Source organism: Ambystoma mexicanum, chromosome 11 (assembly GCF_040938575.1).
Source record: "Ambystoma mexicanum isolate Mex_15411 chromosome 11, UKY_AmexF1_1, whole genome shotgun sequence".
In the NCBI taxonomy this organism is placed as follows: domain Eukaryota; kingdom Metazoa; phylum Chordata; class Amphibia; order Caudata; family Ambystomatidae; genus Ambystoma; species Ambystoma mexicanum.
In genome coordinates, this window is record NC_090934.1 from 161,964,592 (window position 1) to 161,992,352 (window position 27,761).

The following is a 27,761-nucleotide window of genomic DNA, read 5'->3' on the forward strand; positions in this document are numbered from 1 at the left end:
GCAACTGCTGTCCGCATTAGCATGGTGCCAGCAGTTTCACTATGTTGCACAGTTCTTCCTTACAAACTAGGGGTATCCTACTAAAAACCAATGAAATTCACTGACAAAAAACATTGTCAAAGGGACGTTATGGTTAAGTTGGCTACTGAAAACATTTCCCCTTTATTGCAAAAAAAATAGCCTAAAACAACGTTACGGTTAAAGTGTCCTACTAAAAACCTATGAAATTTGCTAACAAAAAACCTATGAAATTCAATGGAAAAACGTTGCTACAGGGACGTTATGGTTACAGGTCAAAACCTAAAAAACCCACAAATTTGCAAGTTATGGTACGGTATGCAACCAAAACTCATGCTACCACTGTGCACTGCAAGGACTAACACCCGTGACATAAAAGATGACATCACAAATGTCATTGATGACATCACTGATGACATCACATGCCCATTTAGTTGTCATGAAAAGTCTCCAGAAGGGATTGTCATTGTAATGTTGGCAGAAAACTATCAGAGATCATTGGGAGAACTATCTTTACATAAATAGGTAATTAGGTCATGCATTAGTATAAGCAGTGTTGCATTACATATTTCTTTCCATTACTTAAGTCATGTACATACGTAGGCATTGTGTGCAGCATGCATAATACAGGTGCAATATCCAAATTCTGCCATGTTACATAGTTAAATTATGAATGCTTTCCTTTTTGACTTTTGTGGACTGTTAAACATGTAATAAGTAGCTACACATCCCTCACTTACTACATAAATGTACTACTGCACACAAAACGAAAAGACACCACAACGCATACCAATAGCAGCATATACAAGGAAAGGAAAGTAAGCAAAATAGTAGCAGTACGACAAGAAAGTGTTAATAACCTAACTGATTATCTTAATGCACAGAAATTATTGCTGTATTTCAGGCTTGCCTTTTTCTCATATGTATATGTACCATGTGATGCATGTGATGTGAGTGAACCCTAAGGAAATCAGTGTAAGAACATATGAGAAGGGCAAGGTGTACAAATATAGCACCATGTCACTTTGTAGTTCCTTATTGTTAGTGAGGAAAAGCACCTAGTGTACATATGACATGAGCCAAACCTTTGAAGTCATCAGTGATGTCATCAATGACATTTGTGATGTCATCTTTGATGTCATGGGTGTTAGTCCTTGCAGTGCACAGTGGTAGCACGAGTTATGGTTGCGTACCGTACCTTAACTTGCGAATTTGTGGGGTTTTTAGGTTTTTACCTGTAACCATAACGTCCCTGTAGCAACGTTTTTCCACTGAATGTCAGAGGTTTTTTTAATAGTGCAACTAACCCATTTCCCTGTTCGCTCCGCAGACAGAAGTGTCATTGGATCGCGGTACGGCGTGGTGTCAGAGAAGATTGGACGCGGCAGGTGGTTGGCTAGAGGGAAGCGTGTTGTGCGTCAACATTTTTTGGGAAAGCCCCCAAGGTGCATCAGAGGACAGTGCGGCGGTGGCAGGGTCTGCAAAATGTAGCGTACGCATTGTGTGGGCGCCCATGAAGGAAGAATCGCTGGGGGAGTGATAAGTGGTTCATGTGACATATGTAGGCTACTATTTTCTGTGGTGATTAGAGGAAGCTGTAGTAACAGTCCCTTAGTTTCTGCTGTGACCTGTTTGCGGGGAACTGCTTTCGTGGTGAGTGGTGGCAGCTCTTTTGCAGATGAGGAGTGATTTGCACATGAGATAGGTTGGTTGGGAGCGCGGATGGCGGTGTGCTGAGGATGGAAAGCGGTAGTTGGACACATGGAGGCATGCATTGGTGAATGAAGATGCGGTGGGTCTGGAAGGATTACACTATTGGGTGAAGGGCATGCACCTAGGAGCGTAGGGCTGCATCATACACACCACAGGAAGGCATGTTTCAGTCTTCATGCGGTGCAGGGTGCTGCTTGCAAAGTGCGGTGTGTGCCGATTGGTTGCAGTAGCATTAGTGCTGCAAACTGATTGTGGGTAGGTTCGCAGTGACACAGTACTTTGTGCATGGCTGTGAGTAGAGGTGGTGGAGGATGTAGTATGTTTGTGCATTCTGGTAAGTGCAACCTATGTTCGTGATTGCGTGTTTTATGGTGTGGCGATATGGTGACATGCATTGTCAAATTACGGTGGGAGGAATGTGTGCAAGGAGCAGCCCCACTGGAGCAATGCAGGTTTGGCAGTGTATGCGGCACAGGGTGGTGATGTGCGGGAAATGCATGAGGAGCACATTGGTGACATGCTACAGCAGGTTAGGTGACTTACAAAGCGCGATTTCTGAATGCCATGGTTGTGGTGATAGTTGGAACATGCCACAGCATTTGGTCTGCGGCAGGAGATGGTGCAGTGAGAAGTTGAGTAGTGTGGCCACAGCGTGCAGTGCATACGTAATGTGACTATGGATGGTATGGGTGAAGGGTAGCTTATCTGTGGCTGGTTCCTCTGGTGTGTGCACATTCTTTGAAGCAGGCCCAATGTTGTGAAGGTGGTGTGCATAGGTTGCCAGTGACAAAATAGAAGTGCTGCTATCTACGTGTGGAACGTTTGTGCAAAATGGTAGCTGCCCACATGGCCGTCATGTTAACTTTTGCCATTTGCTGCTGCGTAGTGCTATGGCAGTATACAGCTTGGGTAGCAGTGTTGGTGGCAGTGGTGTCTATGTGGATTGTCGCAGAAGCTGACTTGGAGACATGCATAGTGGCATTATGTTGCTGTGAGTGTGTTCAAAGCCTAGATTATTCGATGCATGGACGAAGGCCGCAGGCCATGCATTCAAGAGCCTAGGCCTTTATGGCACACACGCCAGTAATGCATTTTTCAATGTGCATGAATTAGAGGGGGGGTGACATGTAAGGAATGAGTGTGGAGCCCATTTCAGCCGTTATAGGCCCCTGTTGCAAATAGATTGTGGGTAGGTTGGCAGTGGCACAATAGTTTGTAAATGGTAGTGGATACGCACATAGTATGTGATTGAAAGTGTACAGGGATGCAGGAGAGAGTGTCTTGTGTGTACATCATGGTAAGTGTTCCAATTTGTTACTGCATACCTCCATGGCGGTGCTCTGTGGTTGGAGTTGCTGCAGAGAGAAGTCACGCTGTGTGGTCATTGGGTGCAATGCTTGTGCCAGTGGTGCATACGTGCATAGTGGTAGCTGGCGATATGCTGACATGTATAGTTTAATTATGGTGGGGGAATGTGTGCAAGGAGCAGAACCACTGGAGCAATGCAGGTTTGGCAGTACATGCGGCACAGGGTGGTGATGTTTGGGAAATGCGTGTGAAGCACATTGTCGACGTGCTACAGCAGACCAAGTGTGTTCCAAAGTGTGAATTGTGCATTCTATGGTTGTGGTGATTGTTGGAACATGCCACAGTATTTGGTGAGCGGCAGGAGATGGTGCAGTGAGAAGTGGGTAGTGTGGCCACAGGGTGCAATGCGTACGTAATGTAACTATGGAAGTGGGTATGGTTGAAAGGCAGCTTATACGTGGTTGGTTACTGTGCTGTGCACAAATGTATTGAAGTAGGCCCACTGTTGTGAAGGTGGTGTGCATAGGTTGGCAGTGACACAATAGCGTGTGATCGGTAGTGCGTAGGAGTGGTGCAGGCTGCAGTATGGTTGTGGCTTCGGCTAAGTGTAACACTTTTATGTGCATAGGTGTTTTATGGCTTGAAGGAGATGGGTAGAACTGGCGCTACGTATGTAACGTTTGTGCATAATGTTGGGTGCCCACATGGTCACTTGCTTGGATGTGCAGTGTTGCAGTGGGTGTGGAAAGGGTTGCAATGTTGTCTGCATAGCTAAAGGTGTGCTGGGGGCATGTTAGGATGTTTGTGGGTGCTGCAATACTGCCTTCTGTAGCAGACATTTCTGGTCGAGGGGCTTTCCAAACAAACTGAACGTGTACTGAGAGTGTTTAATGGTAAAAAACAAGTAGTGTACAGAAATTACAGTATGCAACGAAGAGGTTTTGTACGCGATTGGTGCATGCGTGTTTTGAAATGGGACAGCACCCAATTTGGGGAATGCTGCAAAAAGTGACTGTGCAAAGGGAAGAAGTATTGGCACAGCTTTATTGGGCTGTCGCCCTCACTGAAGATGGGGAAGCGCACGTGCACATCCTCCCATTATGAGCATGGTTGAAATGGAATTGTGGGAAATAGACAATTAGGAGTTTAGGGTGTGGTTCATAGGAAGGGGCGTTACCATTTCGACACAATACTGTGTCGTGAGGGTGATCGACATGGAGAGACGGACCGTGCTTATCGTCAGTGATATCTTTGTGCGCCATCTGCTCAGGTGTTGTGTGCAAAGAGGCATTGCTGGTAATTTCGGGTTAGGAGTGGACGCTTTCTGGGTCTGTCAGGGTGACTGCAGTTTCGGTGGGATGGTTCGCCTTTGCAGATATGTGGTGTCCGTCACGAACGTGGACTGCGTCGTGGTGCACTATGGAAGAGCACATTTGCGTTACATGCCGTGTGGACGATTAATCCGTCTACTGATGAGGTTGCTGACCGCAGTGATTCATATTTTCCCTACTGTCAAGGTGGTTTTCTCATGCATCACACCAAGAGATGTTTGGGTCTATGACGGTGTAATTTGTCCCCAGCCAGCGGTCGGAAGGTGTGTTATAAACAGATTTATGCGTCAGTTTATGCAGACTGCTGCCATGTTCTCCACCCACTATGAGCTCATGAGGTCGCAAAATATACAGTGGTTCCGTAGAAATGGCATTTATTTGAGCGCCATTGGCAATGCTGTTTTTTTCCGCACTGTGCAAGAAGCATTGACCCGAATGTTGTAAAAATGTGAAAACAGGCAAACAGAAACGCATACAAAAAGAAAATACTGATAAAATGTGCTTGCTCACAAGTGAAAAAATACATTAAAAAAAAAAAATTCACACATGTACACTGGAAGACTGAATCCCCTGCCTAGTTTCTATTGTTCAATTGTTTACCATCCACCATCTCCCCCCCCCGCCCCAACACCTTCACTATCATGAAAAGGTAATGGATTACGTGGTACTTTCAAGATGGCAGGTGCCACATCCTGAGTGCCCATGTGGATGTATGCGGATGGAGAAATCCTGCATACTTTCATTGACCTTTGCAGTGGACCTGCTTTGGAATGGTATGACATTTATACTGTGCATGTGTAACGGTACATTTCAAGTGATGCACAGCAGTGACAGTGTTCGATGATGTCGCCTTTAATGCGATTGGTGGATGCGTGTGTGCCTGTTTACCAGTAACCTAATGAGGTACAGCTGCAGAGAATATAGTACAAAGGGAAGGAGGACTATACTAGTTTTACAGGGGGATGGCCACCCGCTATTTTGGGAGGTGCACATGGCGAAATCTGCCATTTACGCCACCTTGCCCAATTGCCATGGCAGTGTGGGGATTAGCCAATCAAGTAGAGTGGGTGTGGTTAACAGGAAGGGGAGGTGAAATGGTTGCACATTCTACCATGCGTACTGAGGGTGGCTGACATTGCAAAACGTATTGTGTTGCCTTTAGGTGCTCCCTTTGTAATAGATGTGCACTTCAGTGCCCTGCAAAGAAACGTTGATGCCAATTTTGGTTTGGAAGGAGTAGACGCATTGTGGAACGCTGTGTATGAGTGCCATTTCGTCGATATACATGCACTTTGCAAAGACCTCAGCACGTTTCCAGCAGTAGATGTTATCGTAATTTCTTACGGCGGCATGCATATGGGTTACCTGCCTTGCTTACATTTGTCCCATAGACTGAGGAGGTTGCTGGGTGTCGTGAGGACGCTTTTTCCCACCACCAAGGTGCTTCTCTCATCTACAATACCGCGAAGAGCATGGCCTACTGCTCATAGATGTTGTGCCGAGCCGGACGAAGGAAGGTATCACAGAAGCATGTACACTTTTTTGTCAGTTTGTGGAATGTTCTTCTGCAACAGCGACCTCATTACTTGTGAACATGATATGATATGATATGATATGATATATGGCATTTGTAACGCGCCTATACACAAGTGTTTCAAGGCGTGACGAGGCAGGGGCAGGGGGAACAAGGGGAGACAGACAACGATCCTACTAGGCCAGATGTCATTCAGATCACGCAAGTGCAAGGGTAGAGGGGAAGGTAAAAGTGCAGGGGGGAAAGGTAGAGGGAAAAGTGCAGTACAGGGTTATAGCATACAGGATAAATAACAAGGGCCAGCTGGTGGCAAGTGCGAGGTAAGTGCAGACAAGTGCTGGGAAGGGGGGCTGTAGGGATACAGATAGTCCCGCAGTACAGGGTTTGACAGGGAGGCAATGCAGGGGAGAGTGGCTGTGCCAAGGGACGAGAACGGTGAGTGGCCCAGTTGCAGATTCAGTGCAGTTTCAGTAATTTTAGCAGGGGAGAGGGGGAGAGAAAGCGGAGCCAAAGAGGAAGGTTTTGAGGTGCTTCCGGAACGGGAGATGGTTCTCCTCAAGTTTCAGGGAGGCAGGAAGGCTGTTCCAGAGGGAGTCCCCTGCAGTGGAGAGAGATCTGCCCCCAACTCGTTGTTTGGAGAAGCGGCTGACCCTGAGGGAGTTGGAGGCGGATGAGTGCAGAGCACGAGAAGGAAGATATTTAGGAAGAGAGAGTTGAAGGTATTTTGGCCCAAGGCCCCAGACGGCCTTGTGGACAATGCAAAGGGTTTTGAACTTGATCCTCGCAGTCACTGGGAGCCAGTGTAGTGATTTCAGTCCTGGAGAGATACGGTCCCTGGGCTTGAGGCCAAGGACAAGTCTCGCAGTCCTGTTCTGGATGAGTTGCAAAGGGCGGAGAGTAGAGGCGGGCAGATTTTGGTAGAGGCTTTTACAGTAGTCCAGCTTTGAGAGAACCAGCGCTCTAGAGACAATGAGCTTCTGGGGGAAGGAGAGGAAAGGAAGGATACCTCTGAGGAGGTGTAGTTGGTAGTGTGACTTCTTAGAGACGTTGGATATGTGAGGAGAGAAGGAGAGTGTGGCCAAGCGAAGCCAGCCAGAGAGCTGCAGGTAAGGAGGGAGTGGGTGTGCCGATGAGTAGAATCTCAGTCTTACTGGCATTAAGGCAGAGGTCGTTGGCGGCACACCATTCCTGGAAACATGCAGAGTGCTTCCAAGAAAATGGCATTTTGTTGTCCTCTATTGGCAAAGCAGTTTCGTTTACTCGTGAACAGGATGCGGTGAAGAGTTTACTGTACTAATGTGAATAGAAGAAAACTCAAAAGCTACTCAAAACAGACAAAAAAGGGTTTTTGTAGAAGGATCCTAAAAAAAAAAAAAACAGAACTCCCCCTGCCCTGGATGCAAGTTATTCCCCCACGGTCGCACGCAGCACAATAGTGACATGCAGGGATTTTGCGGGTGGCGGCCACGAAAATGGAACTGTGGGGATTGTCCAATGAGTTGCTTAGGATGTGTGGCAATAGGAAAAGGGACTCCTGCTGCACTGGTGACCGGCCCTTGACGTACTTGGGGATTCGCACGTGCCACATTCGACGCTCCTCACCATGTTGGACTATGGAAATGGGACTGTAGCGATTGCCCTATCATGTGCTGCTCATGGTGTGCATCAGAGGAACGCGCGCCAATAGGAAGGACTCCTGCGGCTTTACTGGGGCGCAGCCCTGGCAGTACTTGAGAGGCACGTGCCACATTCGGCTTTTTTTGAGCATGCTGGCCAAAACAAATGGGACTATGTCCTTTGGTCAATGAGGTGCTCAGGGTGTACGTTACAGAAAAGAGCACCAATAGGGTGGGAAGGACTCCTCTGGCTTTACTGGGGCGCAGCCCTGGTGGTACTTGGAGAAAGGCACGTGCACATTTTGCCCCTCTCACCATGTTGGCCAATGGAAGTGAGACTATGGCCTTTGGCCACTTAGGTGCTCTGGGTGTGCATCACTGGAAAGGGAGGCATTAATTTTCCCCCATCACTTTGTGTACTGCGGCTGGGAAACTTGGCAAGGCGCAGAGTTTTCGTCGTGGGTGATTACTTTGTGGAAGATCTGTGCATGTATGCCCTCCAAGAAGACTTGTCTAGCAATTTAGGTTTGGAGGGAGTGGACGTTTTGTGGAGTGGTATGGAATCATGCTGTGTCGGCGGATGCTTCTAGAATGTCTTGCCTCTTCGGCAACTGTACACGTTGTGATTGTGCATTTTGGAGGCTTCTTTTTGGATTCCATGCCTTGTTCTCGTGTGTTTGGTCAACTGAATATTTTGATGAAAGCAGTGCAGCTAATTTTTCCTATTATGAATGTGCTTTTCTCATGTATACTGCCAAGAATGGCCTGGCATTATTCCAATGCTTCCTGTCCGCAGCGAGACATCGGAAGGGGTCTCATCAACAGAAGCATGTGCGACTTCTTGAGTGCTGCTGGGATGTTCTCCTGTGAGAATGAAAACATTGCTTCCCGATACATACACCTTTTCAAGGGAAATGGCATGTCTTTGTCGGCCAGTGGCAATGACATGTTCGTGCACAATCTATATACTGCACTGAAGACCCTACTGTAAGATTGTGAGCTGCAGTTCAAAACACACATTCACGTACGAAAACCACAAAGAAAGGGTTTCTATGGAAGCACCGTTATAAAAAAAAAAATAAACACAAAAAAACCAAGGTTCTTTTAACCTTTTAACTGCCATGGGTTTCCCCCCAGTACCAAGACCTATTTTGGTGATTTCGGTATTTCGCCATTCAATGCCTTCTAACGTTTTCTCTTTCATTAACCCCTTAAGTGCCAAGGACGAGATATCGCGTCCTTGGCAACAGTGAGGTAATCCCAAGGATGAGATACCTCGTCCTTGGCACTTAAAGGGTTAAGAGCCACCACACCCCTGGTACAAAGTTATTCTCCCACTGCTGCGTACGTAGAGCACGACAATTCCACAAGTATAGCGATAGTTACCAGGTGGCACGTAGTACATACGCCCCTTTTGCAGATGACGCCCATATAGGCTACGGGATTGGACAATGAAGTTTGTGGGTGTGGTGTGTATGGCCCAACGGAGCTACACTGTGTATTTGTTCACAGAAATGCAGAGGGTGCCGTTATGGGTGCATGTTTTACAAGGCACAGCGTGCGTATTTCAGGGTATGCTGACATACATTCAGTGAAAGTGAATGGAAAACACTGTGCACTCCCTACTCATTTACCAATCTATGATGTACATGTGTACTGCTATGGACTAGGTTCAAGGAAGTGCCTGATTTCAGTTTGTGTGTGTCATATGCAAACATGCCAACATTATTGTTGTTCATTGTGCAGGGAACATTGCACAGCATGTTACAGGAGTTCCAGTGCCGTTTGCGATGAAGGAGGCACTTGCCCAGTTTATGCATTTCTTTTCAATCTCTTGCATACATTTCTATCACAGTATGCAGCTACCGATGTGGCAGCATCATTTTCTATTCGGTCCGTCAATGGAAACAACGCAATACATTGCAAAGAAGTGCATTTTTGCATTTCTTTGTCATGTGCCAATGCCGTACTTCACCCATACCATTATGACGTTTCACAGCACGAGTACCTACAACGTTCAACTTACTGTGCCAGCTATCTCGATTTCTGCACACCCCATCTAAATTGGCTTGGTGCGTTTCTTGCAAGTAGTGATATTGTCTTGCAGTAAGTGTTGCGCTGTGACTGTCTTCAAAATGTTCTGCAACACGTAAAGAAACCTTTTTGTCCAGCGCACTCCTTTCTAACCGACTGCACTACAGTGTTCTCCACAATGCCACGCCTCCCGCCCTGCATGCATACATTTGCAATTCCGTTGTTCATCTGTGAAAGGTGCTTTATTTGCTTACCTTTTTTCGTTCCCCAGTGCATGTTTATTTATTATCGTGTTCTCATACACGCCACAGAAGGAAAGCCAGGGAAAGTCTGGTACAGAAGAGCCAGCACCTGCCTAGATATTATAGGGGGTGTGCTGGGAGACAGAATTATTGGATGGCCATCACCTACATAGGAGTTACTCATTGTATTGTAATGCTGCTGTAATGACCGTTGCAATGCACTTCCAAGTACCTTCCCTGTGCACAGTAGCACATTGCACTACATGTACAATACAATGCCCTTTGCCAGGTAAGGGTCTGCAGCGCAGCATTTCCTTTGGAAAGGTTGTTTTACAGCTCTGCTGCCGTACAGGAGTGCCCCTCTTGTTGCCAGCAGCAGATGTGGCAAATGCTGTACATGAAAGTACCCAAGGTCATTCTTTGAAAGGCGGTAGCCGGCCACTGCTTCTTTGTCCTTCAATTTGAGCTGTCGTCACATGCACTACAAACACTTTATGCTGCACCATTACTATTAGCTGTACCATTCACGGATATAAATACATTGTGGAATACAAGAATGTTTACAACAACGCCAACCACAGCTTCTTTACCTATGCCACAAAGCCATTTATTCTGTGGAAAACATGCACATACAGTGCTTTTCCAACCACCAGTAAGCTTGTTTGCGTTCTGCATATTCTGCTGTTTCCTTACTGGCCTTCACATGCACTAGTATGTGCGTGCGGAAAGTGCACCAGCTTTGCAATTTTGCAGCCTTATTACAAACTGTTCCACTTGCAGTTACATCTTTTCTTCAACTGTCTAACCGGCAGGTGACCTGTTTGTACTTTCCGTCTCACTGCTCTGTGCACACATAATATAACAGTTTCACGGGTCATGAAAAGGGAAGCAGCAGATAAATCTAAGTAATTCCACATTTAACACACCCACGTCACAGTGCAGGTTGCTGTTCTTTGTTAAGCAGTTGCTGTTATACAGTTAGGAGTACTTTAGTCACACATTGCTAAGTGGACAGCAATACTTTAAATGCGGTAGCCTACTGCATGAATACGTAGGGCTGGCGACAGGGGCGGTGTTATTAGCATACACTGCCTGGGTCTAGGTGTGGAACATAAACACGTGTGCTTCCACAACTACTTAAAAGTGCATTTTAAGATACGGACATGTGGACACTAATGAGTCCTACGAATACTTGCTGTGTAATTGCACATACGCCAACCAGTTCAAGTCTATATATATTACTATACTAAAAAACTTTTCTCTTTACTGAACAAACTACCGTAAAGCAACGCTATGCTTAAAGTGCCCTACTAAAAACCTATGAAATTCACTAATACAATACCTTGTTAAAGAGACGTTATGGTTAAGTTGCACTAGCAAAAACCTATGAAATTCAATGGAAAAACATTGTTACAGGGACGTTATGGTTACAGATAAAACCTAAAAACTCCAGAAATTCGACAGTTATGGTAAGCTAAGCCACCATAACTCGTGCCACCAGTGTGCACTGCAAGAACTAACAGCCATGACATCAAAGATCTCATCACAAATCTCATGTGGAATCTGCTTAGATCACATGCTATGCATAGATTAGCGAGCAGTGAAAGAAGGAGGTGGGATGTGAGAAGGTTCATTAGCGAATAAATGTCTTAGAACCGCTTGTCCTGCTTGTGTATCTGTCTTGGAATGAGTGGCAAAGCAGTAGTGCTGAGTGAAAGTATGTATTGAGCTCCATGTAGCTGCTTTGTAAATACTGTCTAAGGGGACATTTGCAATGAAAGCCAGAGTGGCTCCAGTACCTCTTGTGGAGTGGGCCCTTGGCGTAAAAGGCAGTGTTTTATCCGATAGGGAATAGCACAGTTGGATACATCCGACTATCCACCTAGATATGGCATTCTTAGAGATGGGGTCACCTTCTCTGCCTGGCGCTATGGAGACAAACAGTTGATCTGTCTTTCTTAGTGGTCTGGTCTTGTCTACGTAGTAGAGGACCGCTCTCCTCTCATCTAGTATGTGTAGTTTTACCTCAGCAGAGCTTTTGGGCTCCTGGAAGAAAGCCGGTAGCTCGATAGACTGGTTTACAAGAAATGTGGAGATTAATTTAGGTGAGAACCTAGGGTGAGTATGTAAAACCAGCTTCGCCTTATGTATAGTAAAGAAAGGATCCTGCACTGACAATGCTTGGATTTCACTAACCCTTCTTATGGAAGTAATAGCTACTAAGAAGACAGCTTTATAAGTTAGGTGTTTGAGACTAGACTTGTGCATAGGCTCGAATGGGGGCCCCATGAGCTTAGCAAGTACCACATTGAGGTCCCAACCTGGCAGTGGGTTAGAAACTGGAGGATGGAGTCTCTTTACCCCTTCCATAAATGCTTTGATGACTGGTACCTTCCACCATGAGACCTTATTATGGGAAGTGGTGTAGGGTGACAAGGCCGCCAGGTGGACTTTCAGGGAGTTGAACACTAACACTGCATCTAGCAAGTGGAGCATGTAGGTTAGAATGTTAGATGGAGTACAATCTATGGGGTTGGTCTGCTTAGTCTGGCACCAAATTATGAATCATCTCCATTTGTCAAAATAGCAGTGCCTAGTGTTTGGTTTTCTTGATTCTTTCAAGATATCCATGCATCTTTGCAGTATATTAAGATGCCAGAACACTAGGACTTCAGGAGCCATGCTGCCAAGTTCATCGAGTGTGGTTGTGGGTGCACTGTTAGACCCTCGTCCTGGGTGAGTAGGTTGTACTGCACAGGAGTTTGATTGGATCGCACATCGCCAGTTTGTGCAGATGTGGATAGCACGGTTGTCTTGCCCACATAGGAGAAACTAGGATAAGCGTTATTAGTTCCTTGTGTAACTTGTTCACCACCGTCCTCATGAGAGGAGTTGGGGGAAAATCGTAGGCAAATTTCCCTGACCAGTTCATCCATAGGGCGTACCCCTTGGAGCCTTGCTGGGGAAACCTGGATGCAAAATCTGGGCATTAACGATTTTCGCTGGTTTGGAAACCCCATTGAGAGAAGAGGTGTTCTACGACTTTTCCGTGTAGACGCCACTCGTGTTCCTCTGGTAGGGGATCTCTGCTCAATGAGTCTGCTACAAAGTCTGGGCATTGACGATTTTCGCTTGTTGGGAAACCCCATTGAGAGAAGAGGTGGTCTACCACTTTTCCGTGTAGACGCCACTCGTGTTCCTCTGGTAGGGGATCTCTGCTCAATGAGTCTGCTAGAGCGATGAGTTCCCCTGGAACATGTTGTGATGACAGGAACATTTTCCGTCTGAGTGCCCATTTCCAGATTTTCTGTGCAAGACTGGATAGATTTGGAGAATGTGTACCCCCCTGTTTGTTGATATAGAACATTGCTGTGGTCCTGTCTGTTAGGATCTTCACAGACAGGTTTGTTAAATGGGGTTTGAATGTAGTCAAAGCCTAAAGGGCTTTGACTACTGCCAGAAGTTCCAGCACATTGATGTGGTTCTGAGCTGCAGTGTGAGACCACAGACCCTGAGCTGTGTGGTGAAGGTAGTGAGCCTCCCACCCTGCCAGTGAGGCATCCGTTGTGACCACTGCCTGTATCTGTGGGTCGTAGAAGGGTTTTCCTCTTGTTATGTTTTCTCTCGTCCACCAGCGAAGATTTTGTACAAGTGTTGGCGAAACGACCACTAGATCGTCCCACTGACCGCTTGCCTGAGACCACTGTTTCACCAACCGCTCCTGTATGGGATGCATGCACAGGCGCCTGTGAGGAATCAGGTATATGCAAGATGCCATCATGCCTATTAAACGCATTGCTTTGCGCACCCCTATCTGGCGGCTGGCCTGATAATGTGGTATTTGGAGTAACACATTTTTCACTCTTTCCTCTGAAGGAAAGACCAATCCTTCCTCTGTGTTAGCTCCTAGGAACTGTTTGGAAGCGCTTGGCACTAGGCTTGATTTTTTCTTGTTGATTGAGAAGCCCAATTGAAAGAGGAGGTTGATCGTTGTTTGGATGTTTTGTCTGCAAATCAGAGGTGATTCCCCTGGTACAAGCCAGTCATCCAGGTAAGGGTACACTGGGATTGCTCCCCTGCGCAGGTGCGCTGCCACTACCGCCAGTACCATTGTGAATACCCTTGGAGCCGAGGCTATTCCAAAGGGCAGCACTGTGAATTGGTAGGGCTTGTCCGCTATCTTGAAACGCAAGAATCTTCCGTGCGCTGGGAACATTGAAATATGAAAATAGGCATCTTTCATATCCAGTGTTGCCATGCAATCCCCCTTTTTTTGTAGCTGGATTACCTCTTGTAGGGTAGTCATGCAGAACTTCTGTGGCTTGACATACTTGTTTGCAGGGCGTAAATCTAATACAGGGCTCATTGTTAGATCTTTCTTTGCCAAAAGGAAGTACGTTGAATAAATACCCTTGTTTACCTAGTTGGTTGGGGCCACTTCTATGGCATCCTTTAATAGAAGCACTGTTATTTCTTCTAGAAGGATCTGCTGATGTTCCTCTGAGTGGATTTTCTGTTGTGGGGGGTGGTCATGAGGACGTTGAAGTAGTTCTATGTAGTAGCCCCCTACTACCGTGAACAGCACCCATCTGTCGGAGATGATACCCTCCCATGTGTGGGTGAAGTTGGAAATGCGTCCTCCTACTGCAGATGCATGGGAGCGGAATGTCACTTGGGGACATTCACCAATGTCCCCTGCGTTGTCCTCTGGGATAGCAGGCCTGTCCTTGATTATTTCAATAGGAACCTTGGGCTTGATTGTAGCCAGATCCTCTTTGCGAATTTTGGCCCCGAAAACAGCGAAAATTACCATTACCCCTTTGACCAGTAGGCTTGTTTGGGAGCTGACCTAAAGATTTTAGAGTGTCATGCTCGTCCTTTGCTGTCTTAAGTGCATCTTCCACAGCCTTGCCGAAGAGCAGGTTAGGTTCCACTGGCATGTTTATTAGAGTGGCTTAAGTTTCTGGCCTTACGCCTGACTAGCCATGCATGCGTTTTTATAATAGTCCCCTCAGCAATGACTCTTCTGGCATTGTCAGCTGCATCGAAATTTGATTTGAGGAGACAAGTATATACGGCCCTTCCGTCTGCTGCCACTTGAGCTAGTTGTGATTTAAGTGGCTCTGGGGCAGACAAAAGTAACGCAGATATTTCCTCCCACTTATGGCAATTATAACTTGCCAAAAGTGTTGCGTTGTTGGCTATTCTAGTTTGATATGTCGCAGAGAAAGCAACCTTTCTGCCCATGGCATTCATCTTTTTGGTTTCCTTATCCGGTGGGGCTCCGGAGGAAGCAAGGGGTGTACCTGCTCTCTTTCTTATTGTTGTAACAACCAATGAATCTGGTTTCAATTGGCCTCTTATATATAAACGGTCTGATGGTGCAGGCCTGAATAGTTTTTCCATACGCGGGTTAATGGCCCGTGTGAGATTGGGTGCTTCTAAGGAAGGCTGTATCCTGCGTTGGACCGATTTTAGCAGCGGGATAAACTGGCCTACTGTCTTTTTGTCCTCCAGTATTTGTTCAGTGAAGTCTCTATCCTCCTGTACCTCCTGTGTGTCAATTTGGAAGTGTTCCGCCGCTTTGGCGAAGACTTCATTGAGGAGGGGTTGATTATCGACAGGGGAATCGACCAGTGGAGTGTCCCATTTAAGAGGGGAATCTATGGAGTACATGTTAGCCTCCTGGTCTGCCTCTGGGTCCTCATCATCCCCATAATAAAGTTCATCTGTATCCTCTTCATTAAGTTGAGTGTCAGATGTTTCCACAAAAGAGAGCTCCTCCTGGTCTTCTGGTTCTAATTCGGGGTCATATAGATCTATAACCGTACTTTGTAAGGGGACATTAGAGCAAGACCTCTTAGAAGGGGGTTGAGTGGGTAAGGCAGAGGCTTGAGAGCCGGAAGGGGCTGAGGTGAGAGGAGTGTAGTGGAAACTTTGAAAGTAATCTGGGTTTTTTCCATAAAAATTAGCCATGAAGGTCATTCTTTGCATAACCCTATCAATATCTTGTGAAGACCATTCCTTTGAACTTGGGATCACAATAGATTGAGGGGAAATCAGTGGGATGTATGGTTTCAGGTCTAGAGTCCTTCGGTTTATCTGTGGGCTTGGATAATATACCCCTTTGTGGTGTTTTCTCCCTAGGAGGGCTCTTGTCCCTATGAGGGATCTTAGAGGACTTTTTATGATGTTTTTCCCCACCCGGGGGCCCATAGGAGTGTTTCAAAGACTTCTTGGGACCTGCCGCTTTATCTGACGATGAATGTCGAACTTCGGGTGTGGGAGCCGAGGCTTTGTCCGCAGACGATCGGCCTTCGGAAGGAGTTTTTCGAGCGACGCCCTTGCCATCATGCTACGGTTGAACCCTGTTGTGTGGCGATCTTGATCGAGATTGCCCAGAGGACCAGGACTCGGTGGACCTTTCTCAGGGTGTCAAACGTTGTCGAGTATTCGACTCGTCTGTCGAATGTCGACTGGGGCTTATGTGCTTGGTGGTGTGTGATTTTGTAGCGCTGCCACTGCCGGGTGTAGTCCCCACAAAATGGCCGGCAGCTGTCCTACGGGGGTTGGGGGTCTGCGCTTGAGTAGCTGAAGCTACTCCGTCGCCCTCGCTGTCCAAAAGTACGGCGCCGCTACCATCGCTAAACGTTCCCTCTACTATCATGGCCTCGAGTTGCCTGGCGTAGTGGGTCCAACGTTTCGTGGAGCGGTCCTTTAACGTCTTAGGCTTGAAAAGCCTGCACGCTCGACAAGATGTTTTGACGTGGTCTCTTGGGAGACCCAAATTACAAACTAAGTATTTGTCCACCCAGGGTAATTTACAGTTACACTTAGGGCAGAATTTAAATGGTGTATTTGCCATAATTATGGCTTATGGAAATGGCAGGTGGGCGAACCGAGTGTAGGAAGGGGAGAATATGCATTATAAAATGGCCTCCCGCCTCTCTCCCTACTCTCTGGGCTGAGGCCTTCCAAGGCGAATGGTCCGTCACGGTAGTCTCCGTTTTGTTTCTTCACCGGCGTGGTGTTTCGGCAGTCGAAGAAAGGATAGAAATAAATAGTATCGTAATTATGTAAAAGTCAATGGCTTATCGCCGAAGGAACTCCGCAATACGCGTCCGTCTAGCGTCCGTCTAGCATTGCGGAAAAAAAACAATCTGAAGGACCTCGACGCATGAGGGATCATGGGTACAGTGGACGTCACACTAGGGATGGTATTACTGGCACGCCCTGTCGACATCCCTTTTCGAGTTTCGAAAACAACAACTGTAATACTCTGCAGCTTCCACTAGATGTCAGTCTATGCACAGCACAGCATGTGATCTAAGCAGATTCCACGAGCCTAATATATATATATATATATATATATATATATACACACACACACACACACACACACACACACACACCCCACCCCCCCCCCACACACACACACACACACACACACACACACACCCGACCCCCTTCGCCCCCCCCACCCCCCGACTTCTTCCCTTCACTCTGGCCTTCCTCCATGGGCTTGTCCCCTGCTCTCTCTTCTGAAGCCAGAACACTTGGAGTTATCTTCAACTCCCTCTCTCTCTCCTTCCTCCCTTACCCTCAGGACATTGACAAGAAGTCCCACTTTCAGCTCTTCCTTCTCAAAGGAATTCTACCTTTTCTCACCTTCCTCCAGAAGCTCAATGTTACCCGAGTACTGGTTCACTCTAAGCTCGACTGTTGCAAGATTCCGGAATCTTCCTTCTTTTACTTTGCGACCTCGCCAGCTAATCCAGAATAGGGCAGAGAGACTTCTCTTTGGCCTGAAGCCCAGGTAGTGCATCTTTCCTGCCCTAAAAGTCTTCGCTGGCTCCCAGTTGCTTCACAGATTAAATTCAAATCCCACTGTATCATCCAAAAGGCTGCCTGGGGCCGGGAACCACACTATCTGCAACTTATTGACTAAATATTCCCCCTCTAGACCCCTGTGCTCCTCGGGCACAAACTCTCAATATGTAAAACATTTGGTAAACAGATGGCATGAGGTGGAACACTTTCCTCAGCGGGCTCCCTTCATTGGAACAGCCTCCTCCTCCCTCTTTGTCTTGAGCAGGACTTCCCTAAATTCCAGAAGCTCCTCAAGTATTTCCTTTTTACCTCCTTCTTCACCCCCCACTCTCCTCTGCTAATCTCACAGTTGCTTGTTTGGTGTTCAGGGCCCTTACGGATCCTAAGGTTCCGGACCTCCCACACTGAATCGCCTCCAGCTTCAGTCTATCCTCACATCCCCTTGTCTCTCCCTGTTGCCCTGTAGAGCTTGAAACAGTATTTACTTCCCATATATATATATATATATATATATATATATATATATATATATATATATATATATATATATATATATATATATATATATATATATGAAACATTGCTCACCATAATCGCAGTTCTGATGCTTGTATCCAGAGCAGGACGATTTGGCGTGGCCAGTTCGGCGCAGGCCAATTCGCTGCGACTGCTTTGGCACAGGAGATATTTGGGTTTGCCCAGTTTGGCACTGGGACGTTTTGCCGCAGGGATCTTTTGGCGCAAGGGGCCATTGTGTGTGTCTGTCTTTCTTCACTTGCAGATTTACTCTCCTCCGACATCAAAAATTGGGTAGGGCCACATAAGTCAACCTGGTGACATAAGAGGGTAGATGGCACTCTCTAACTGTGGCTGAAACACGTGCTAAAGTCATGGAGCCCAACACACACACTGGACACTGCCGCAAAGCAGTCCGCCTTAAGCCTTGCCACTGAGTCAACTCCCAGCTCAGGATGTGTTTTCATCTGTATGTTTCAAGAACTGGAATCAGGCGATCCGAGTTAAAATGCCAGCATCCCCAGTGCAGTAAATTTTGTGATCTTCAGCAAATTACGTTATCTTCCTATGTGAAACTGGCCCATCCGTGAGGTGTGATTCCCCCATCCTTGGTACCTGCCCAAACACTGCAATGCAAATTTACCAGGACAGGCTACAATATTGTATGTCTCCCATTATAGATGTCTTTCCTATTTTTTGCATAAAGTCGCAAAAGATTGTGTAATAAAAATTGTGTAAAGGCCTGACCACATGGAGGAGGAAAGTGGTAACTGCACAGTATACTTTCAGGTGCTAAATCCAGGGTCAAAGGTTCAATCCCGGCTTCTCGGTTGGGAAGCTTTATGTGATCCTGCACGGATAACATTATTTTTCCAAATCTGACGAACATGGGAGCCTGTAGAAACGGGTACTGGGGGTTGGCGTGCCTTAACAATGGCTGTCATTTACTCTAGCACGTTACAGGGAGATCCAGGCGGGCATGTGAGTTTGGGTGCATATCTAGCATAGCCTCACGATGGAGAGGTTGCCCCAGAGGGGGTGGTCAGAAGTTGCGGGACATTAACGCACCACCTCCACATCAGAACCACAATCAGTACACCAAAGGCCCTAAAAGTGAGCAGAAATGGCATTGGTTCTATCGAGATTCGCACTTCCCGCGCTGGTAAAATCAGAATGAATTACAGACAAAGAGGGAAAGACTAAGGGGGGAAAGCAGCAGGTTTATACAGTGGATCTGAGGGTTAGTGCGAGAGATGATGAGAATGGACAAGAGATGCAGGAAGAGTGAGAGATTGTGACAAACGAGGGGGGTGTGGGGAAAGATAGAGACTGAGAAGGCTGAATAACTTGGGACTACTGGACAGTATAAATGTTAAGCTGGAAGCGTATTTGGGAATCTTACAAAGACTAGGGTGAGTTGCGACTTAACAGTGAAATGGGACTAGGGAACTTGCATATAACTGGGAGAGTGAGACTTTTCAGTGGGTGTTAATGGTGGTACAGGATTGGAAGGTGTGAGGGTTATTGTGCGCGCGAGGAACAGGCGACGTCCATCTGCTGCCTTGGAGCCTCTGCCGACACCAGTAGAAGGTAATGAAACACACTCCATAGTTTGCCGTGAGGGCATTTAGACGTGGCTGCAATGTTAGCTACGTCCAAACATCCCTCGCGCCAAAACGACAGCGCCAGAATGGCTTCTGCACCAAAGTGGGCATGCCGAATGGGCCGCCGTGCCGAAGCAGTCGCGCCAAACCGGCCTGCGCCGAAACGGCGGCGCCAAAAAGGGGTGTACCATGCTTGTATCTACTTAGATTAACATGCTATGCATAGGCTGACATCTAGTGGTAGCTGCAGCGTATTATTTTGTTTTCGAAACACAAAAAGGACGCCAGTAATAATATCCCTAGTGTGGCGTCTCCTGTACCCACGGTCCTTCTCGCGCGAGGTCCCTCATCTTGTTTTGCTTCTGACATGAGGTAGCATGAAGCATATCGTGAGTACAGCTGTAAAAAAGCAGATAAGAGTAGATAAAGCCAAAAAACATCTATGCACCTTCTACTCCACAGGGGAAGAAAGGGGGTGCATGTGAATCTAAGCAGATACAAGCATCAGAAATATGATTACAGTGAGTAATGTATCCCTTCTGAGGCTTGTGGATCTGCTTAGATCACATGATATGCATAGATTAGCGTGCAGTGTCTGGAGAAGGTGGTGGGTTGTGAGAAGGTACAGCAGCAAATAGACGCTTTAGCACTGCTTGCCCACCTGCAAATCTGCTTTAGAATGTGTGTCAATACAGTAATGCTGAGAACAAGTATGTATGGACGTCCATGTAGCTGCTTTGCAAATGGTGTCCAGAGGGACGTTGGCAATAAAGACCAAGGTAGATCCTGTACCCCTGGTAGAGTGAGCTCTTGGTGTGAAAGGAAGAGTTTTGTTTGTGTTTGATAGGGAGTAGCAGAGCTGTATGAATTTCACTATCCATCTGGAGATGGTGTTTTTTTAAACGTGATCTCCTTCTCTGCCAGGTGCTATGGGGACAAACAGTTGGTCTGTTTTTCTTAGCTGTTTTGTCTTGTTTACATAGTAAAGTAACCACCCTCCTTACATCTAGTGTATGGAGGTTCTTTTCAGCTGAGTTTGAAGGATTTTGAAAGAAAGCGGAAAGCGCGAGTAGTTCAATGGATTGGTTAATATGGATCTTAGATATGAACTTAGATGAACACCCAGGGTGTGTTCTTAGTAACAACTTGTCTCTGTGGATAACAAAGAAAGGGTCTTGCATTGACAAAGCTTGTAGCTCAGCTGTCTTGTATGTTAGGTATTTAAGGCTGTGTTTAAGGCTGCATTTGTGCATAGGCTCAAAGAGAGGACCTATGGGCTTTGAGAGTACGACATTCAGATCGCACCTTGGAGGTGGGTTGGAAATGAGGGTGTAGAGTCTATTTACTCCCTTCATGAAAGCCTTAACAACAGGGACTTTCCACCAGGATACCTTGTTTTGGGAAGTGGTGTACGGGGATAGAGCTGCTAGATGAACCTTGCTGGAGTTGAATACTAGGCCAGAGTCTAGTAAGTGAAGCATTTAGTGAATAATGTGTAAAGAATGTGTGATGGAGTACATTCAATAGGGTTTACAAGTAACAGTGTCTGGTGTAAGGTTTACGTGCCTCCTTGAGGATTTCCATACACCTTTGAGGTAGTTTTAAATGACCAAACTCTATGACTTCTGGAGCAAGTTGCCAAGTTCATAGATTGAGAATGTGGGTGTAGAGTTGTCCCCCAGTTTTGGGTGAGCATGTTGACTGGGCATGGGAGCTTGATTGGTTTGACAGACACAAGTGATCACAGTTCAAAGGTGTTTATTAAACTGAATATGCAGGTTGGAAAAACACCTCATCTAAACCTAAAGCTAAGACGGGAGAAAGCTACGACCATCAAATGAAAAATAAGGCAGTCCTAGTGGTGTCTTGTCAAAATAAAAAGAGCCTATACAAAAAAAAAACAATTGCCAGTCCTTACAGATAAATACAAAAAGAGTGTGGGATAAGGTTCACAACAAAGAAAGAAAGAAGTGTTCACAAACGATAAGTCATGATGTATAGCCATGGGGTCTCCCTTCCCCACGTTTGGAGCACCGGACAAGGTGGGACTTCTGAGCACAACACACGCTCAAGTTTTCTTAGCATAAGAAACAGTTACAGCTTCGGTTATCAGGACCTTTGGTGGTTAAGTGACTTTTCAACAAAAAAGTATTTTCCCTCCAAAATAACAAAGAGATCCTTTTCAAAAGCACATTGGGTGAGGGCTTCTCACCCTTGGATCCCCCACTTCCGGACCTAGATCCACAGACAGTTCCTATCACTATCAGGATGATAGTGATATGGTTGTCTTTCTTGCTTCGGAGGGCCTGATAGATTCAGATGTAAGAAACAAAACGTTCCTTTTGGATTACACTTGAGGGTATGATTCTTCACCCTTAGGTCCCCCTCTTCCGGGAACAGACCCAACTGGAATATCAGCTCCACTCCCGTCAGGTTTACTCTGGCTTATACTCAAAAATTCCTTCCCGATTGAATTCACATGCCGTTTGAGGTATGGCTTCTCACCTCGGGATCCCCTCCTCTGGGCTCAGACCTTGTTTGAATGTTTGCCTCCCTCCGTCGGGTTCATTCTGGCTTTTGAAAAGATATTTTCTCCTTGGCATTCATAAATCTTAATGTCGTTTTAAGCAGTTCTCCATGGACATCCCACTGCCGTGTTGACTTTCATCAACACACGGTTTCTTAGGACTTTAGACGTTGCCCCTCTTTATTGATATTCCTCCGTCGGGTTCACGCTTGCCACTTCTCAGTTCCTTTTGCTCTCTCGTGATACAGGATTCACTTCCCTTGCAATTTCAATGGTTTCTCAGTCAAATACTTTCTTCTACTTTCTTATGAGTCAGGATTCACTTTCCTTAGCTTTTCAACTTCTGCCGGTCAAAGACTTTCGACTGTACAGAGGATTTTACTAGACCCCTGTATGACCACTTTGACCCCTTTCACGCCCTGATCCCAAGGCCTTCTGGTAGCGGTAGTTTCAGCAATAGGGTGATCGCCCAGAGTCTCTCGAGAGCACTCATGTGGTGCCAGACTCCTCTGCAGCTGGTTTTCCCCTTAATGTTCACAGTTGTTTGAACTTTCCTTAACCTTGTTACTTTGTGACTTTCATTCAACAGAGTTTGGTTTCTTGTCGGTTCTCCCCGCAACTCACCGGCTGTGATGAACCGCTTGGCTTTCCTTGTATCTGGAGTCAAGGCCGGTACCACGGTACCACGGTAGCAGACGTCTCCTTGTCCTGCCCATCAGCGTAAGCACGCTCTGCTGCAACACACTTGAGCTATTGTTGGAAGTCTTACGATTCTTTCCACAGAGGTCTTGTGGGTCTGGATCAAAAAGGGCAAGGTCGCTTCTCTCCTTGTCAGCCTTTTGGTTCTTGCCGCCTTTCTCCTTCTCTTGAACTGCCGTGCCTGGAGAGCTGTCTCATGCTCTCTGCCTTGCTGGTACTGTGCTCGCGTGCTCCACCTTTTATCCCTGTGGGCGCATTGTTAGATCTTTTTGAGCACAAGGAAGTACGTTGAATAGATACCCTTGTTTACCTGATTCGCCTGATTCGCCGGCACGATTTTGATGGTGTCCTTTAACAGCAGCGCTTCCACCTCTTCCAGAAGTATGCGCTGTTCCTTCTTCGTGGTGGTTCTTTGAAGCAGTGGGTGGAAGGAGGGTCTTTGGAGTAACTCTATGCAATATCCGACCACCACGGTAGAAAGCACCCATTTGTCTGAGGCGATACCATCCCATGCGTGTGTGAAGTGTGTTATACGTCCTCCTACTGGAGTGGCATGGGAGTGGCATGGGAGGGGACCTGAAGAGGGTTGTCATTGCTTTGGGGGTGTGGATCCACCTCTGGAGATGGAGGATCTTCCCCGGCCACGCGATGTTCACTGGCCCCTCTGGAAGCCTTGAGAGGATTGGCCTTGATTCGAACCCCAGGATGAACCATGACCTTGGTTGTAAACACTTCCTCTTTGCAACATTTGTCCCCTGAAACGATGATAATTATGACTTCCCCTTTGGTCTGAGGGTTTGTTTGTGAGCTGACCCAGCGACTTTAAGGTGTCATTCTTCCTTTGCCATTTTGAGAGCATCCTCTACTGCTTTGCCGAAGAGGACATTAGGCTCGAACAGCATTGAGGAGGGTTGCCTTTGTCTCTAGTTTAAAACCTGACTGGTGCAGTCATGCGTAGCGTTTTATAAGTGTGCCTTCTGCGATGATTCTGCCAGCATTATCCTCTGCATCTAAATTATTCTTTAAGATGCAGTTCGACACAGCCTTCCCTTCCAGTACCACTAGGGAGAGTTGGGATTTTAGTGGCTCTGGAGCCGAGGCCATTAATGTGGATATTTTCTCCCACTTGTGGCAGTTGTAGCTGGCCAGCAGTGGTCTTATTGGCAATTATTGCCCAATATGCCGCTGAGGTGACCACTTTCCTTCCGAAAGTGTACATTTTTTTGCTCTCTTTGTCCGGGGGTGCCTCTGACGATACAAAAGGAGTTCACGCCCTTTTTCTTGTGGTGGTAATTTAATTGGCCCCTGATGTAGATAGGGGTCAGAGGGTGCTGGACAGAACATTTTCCCAATGCAGAGATTTACTGCCTGCGTTAGGTTTGGTGTCATTAGAGAGGGTTGTATTCTTCTCTGCACTGACTGCAATATGGGGTTAACTTGGGTTGCTGACTTTCTGTCACCAAATATATCCTCGGAATTGTCTCTCGATTTCGGGGGCCTGTCGTGTGGTGAACGCGATCACGAATGCCCAGAGGACAGGGAACTGGTGGACCTTCCCCATGCTGTGTGTGGCTGTGTAGTCGGTGTGGTTGACGTATGGCCCTGGGTTGTGTCTTTTGTGTGGGCGCTGCCGGGTGTCGTCCCTGTAACAGTGCTGCCGGCCTGTCTGGTGGGGCCTGGGTCTTGCACATGGTAATCCAATGGTGCCCTTTCGCCTTTGTCGTTACTGAAGACGCAGATGCTGCCGTCGCTCAAAGCACCTTCCACGTATATGGCGGCCTCGGCCTGCATGGCGTGGTGGGCCCAGCACTTTGTCTTGCAGTCCTTTATGGTTTTAGGCTCAAAAAGCTTGCAAACTTTACGGCGGCTCTCGTCGTGATCACTCAGAAGACAGAGGTTGCACACCTGGTGCGAGTCCTTCCAGGGACATTTATTGTTACAATTTGGGGAAAATGTAAATTGTGTATTTTCCATGTCCAATTGGAAGGGCAGCTTGGTGATTAGAAAGGGGAGTAAGGGAAATATGCATTCTCTTAGTAACTAAGAAATGTAACCACCCCCCCACTCTCCCTACTGTTTGGGCCAACGCCGTGGAAGATCGTCGAAGCAAGTTGTGCAGTCGACGAAGTTTGCCCTCGAAACCGTTGTCGAAGTTGTTTGTGGAAGAAGGCTATAAAGGACAGAAAAGAGTAACTAACTATAATTTTTTATAATAAAATGGCGTTAGCTGGAAAGGAACTCCGACGATGATGGCGGAAAAAAACAATCTGAGGGACCTCGACACATGAAGGACCGTGGGTACAGTGGACGTCAAACTAGGGATAGTATTGCTGGCACACCCTGTCGACATTCCTTTTCGAGTTTGTAGCATGTGATCTAAGCAGATTCCACAAGCCTCAGAAATATATATATATATATATATATATATATATATATACACACACACACACACACACACACACACACACACAGACACACACAAAAGTAGGATAGTCCATTTGAGCAAATTCCAGAACGCCACCTAGTAGCCGTTGCTGGAATTTCACCTCCAATTCAGAGCCACATCAGCAAAGCATTGCGGGTATGCAAGTTAGCCCAAATACAAGTCTTTTCCTCCAGGATATTGTCTTCATTTTAGAGAGCAGCGCTACGTTATACATATCTTAATCAACCCAAGACAGACATTTTGCAAGGATGTCAGGACAACTACATACCTGGTTTCACCCCTATTAGGGATCATCAGTGCAGTATAGTCATGACAGCCTTGTGGTTGGAACATTGGGGCATGTACACAACGCACCAATAAAGTTATGGTGGGCTTAAAAAGCCTTAAAAAAAAAAACTTTCACCTGAAATGTAAAAGTAGGATAGTTCATTTGAGCCAAGTCACACATTCCACAATGCCACCTAGTAACATCGTTGGAAGTTCACCTCCAGTTCTGAGCCACATCAGCAAACCATTGTCAGAATGCGATTAAGCCCAAATACAAGCCTTTTTCTCCAACCAATCATCCTAATCCTGCTGCTATGACAATGGTTTCCAATACGCTACAACAAATTACTCGAACTTGTTAGGATGCCTTACCGAAAAATCCTGTCCTCTGTTGAAAACCTGATCTAACCTAACGTCTGACCCTACAACTAATACAAAACAATGTAAATTTAGCCTGGAATAGGTTTCTCCCCCTGTAACTTGGTTAGTGGTGGCTGGTTTCTGACACCCACCCAAATGTTCTTGGTTTTCTCTCAGGCTGTACGCCTGCTGGCGCAGTTAAAAAGAAAATGTACTTTAGTCTTGCTCTCTTTCGGCTAGGGTTTGTGTTATGTTGTAAATAAGTGATTTGTGTATAGTTGGTGCAGTGGCTGAGAAGACAGAGATGTAGTGTGTAGTACAGAACTGGAACACAGTGGTGAAGTTCCAAGCTGGAAGGTGGAGTGTTGGGAGATCGTGTTTAGGTTTGAAGAGGCGGTTGGTGGAGTGAGGAGAAGAGGAAGAGGAGGCTGGTAGGTTTGGGCTGCTTCTATGCTGTGACTTTCATGTCCAGTAATAAAGAAATGAAACCTACTTCATAGCTTGAAGCAACTAATTTGTTCGAGATTAAACCCCAAATGTTATTTTCAGTTCAAACACTTCATGTTTTAAGTCTTACCAAGGGTTTGGAAACTGTGCTCCTTTTCTGATACACCAGGCTTTGTGGCTCTGTTGTTACCTGTCCTTGAGTAACTGGGATTTTCTTTGGCCCCTGCTCTGGGTTTCTGGTTATTCGGCACGTCTCTGCCGTTTCCCCTTCTTCACTTCTGCTTGGAGGCTTATTTTGTGAGCTAGTTTGGTGTGGGCTAAGTGGCTCTTCAGCCTTTCTTAGGTTCTTGAATTTCTCCCCCCCTCTTGGGGTATCTTGGTTCTTAGCACAGCGTGGGCTAGGTGGCTCATCACAGGGATTGCCCCTGGTTAAACCCCCTATTGGGGTGTCTTAATGCTCAGCCCCTTGTGGGCTATGCGCTTGTCAGCCGGTCTCGACTTCTCAATATCGTAACCCCCTTAAGGGGTACTTTGATGCTCAGCCCCTTGTGGGCTAGGTGGCGTTATTTTTCAGGGGAGGAAGCATCTCAGATTGGCGTGGACCTGAGACTCCTACGTCTTCAGGTTGGGTCTACTGCTTCGGTTCCTCCCATCTGCAACTGATGGGACTTCAGCGTCTAGGATGACGGACGCTGGAGCGCTGCTTCTAGGCTAGCTTCGTCTCTCTGCGGCTCACAGCTTCACGGGCTTCCCGCCTTGCTGGGTTTGGCAGTTTTCGCTGGCTTCTGTGTTCCACCGCTCAACACGCAGACTGCATGACTCTGCCTCCAGGCTACTCCTGGAGGGGAGACGTTCCCTCCTCTGTGTTCCCGCGCAGGCTTGTTTCTCTAGCTCTCCGACTGGATCTCCCGCTTCTCTGTCTGGGTCCTGGGCCCTTTATGTTCCTTGCTAGAACAAGATGGGAGCATCCATTTGGTTCCGTTCATCAGGCACTGATGTTAACAAGCAAAGGTCAGAAACCAAACCATCCACTTTTAAGTGCTCTACACATTTTACACCCTGCTCAAATCCCATATAGCCAATAAACACACTTGGGGTTCTCTGTCAAATGGAGGTGGTGTAAACCGCTTACTTGGGTATCCCTTGTCCCCTAGGAGTGGGTCACCACCAGTGAGATACCGCCTGACCTGTCCACTAAGGGGTGTTAAGAACAGCTCCAAAGTGAGCGCCCCCGCCCACCGTGAGGAGAAAGGACAAATTCCCTGGATT

At 46.8% G+C, this 27,761-nt stretch overlaps 1 protein-coding gene across 2 annotated transcripts in view; it reads right to left on the bottom strand.

Moving 5' to 3' along the window:
* The window catches only part of STPG1 (sperm tail PG-rich repeat containing 1), a 546,110-nt gene that overhangs the window by 282,878 nt on the left and 235,471 nt on the right, over positions 1 to 27,761 (bottom strand). The gene's annotated exons all lie outside the window — the stretch shown is intronic.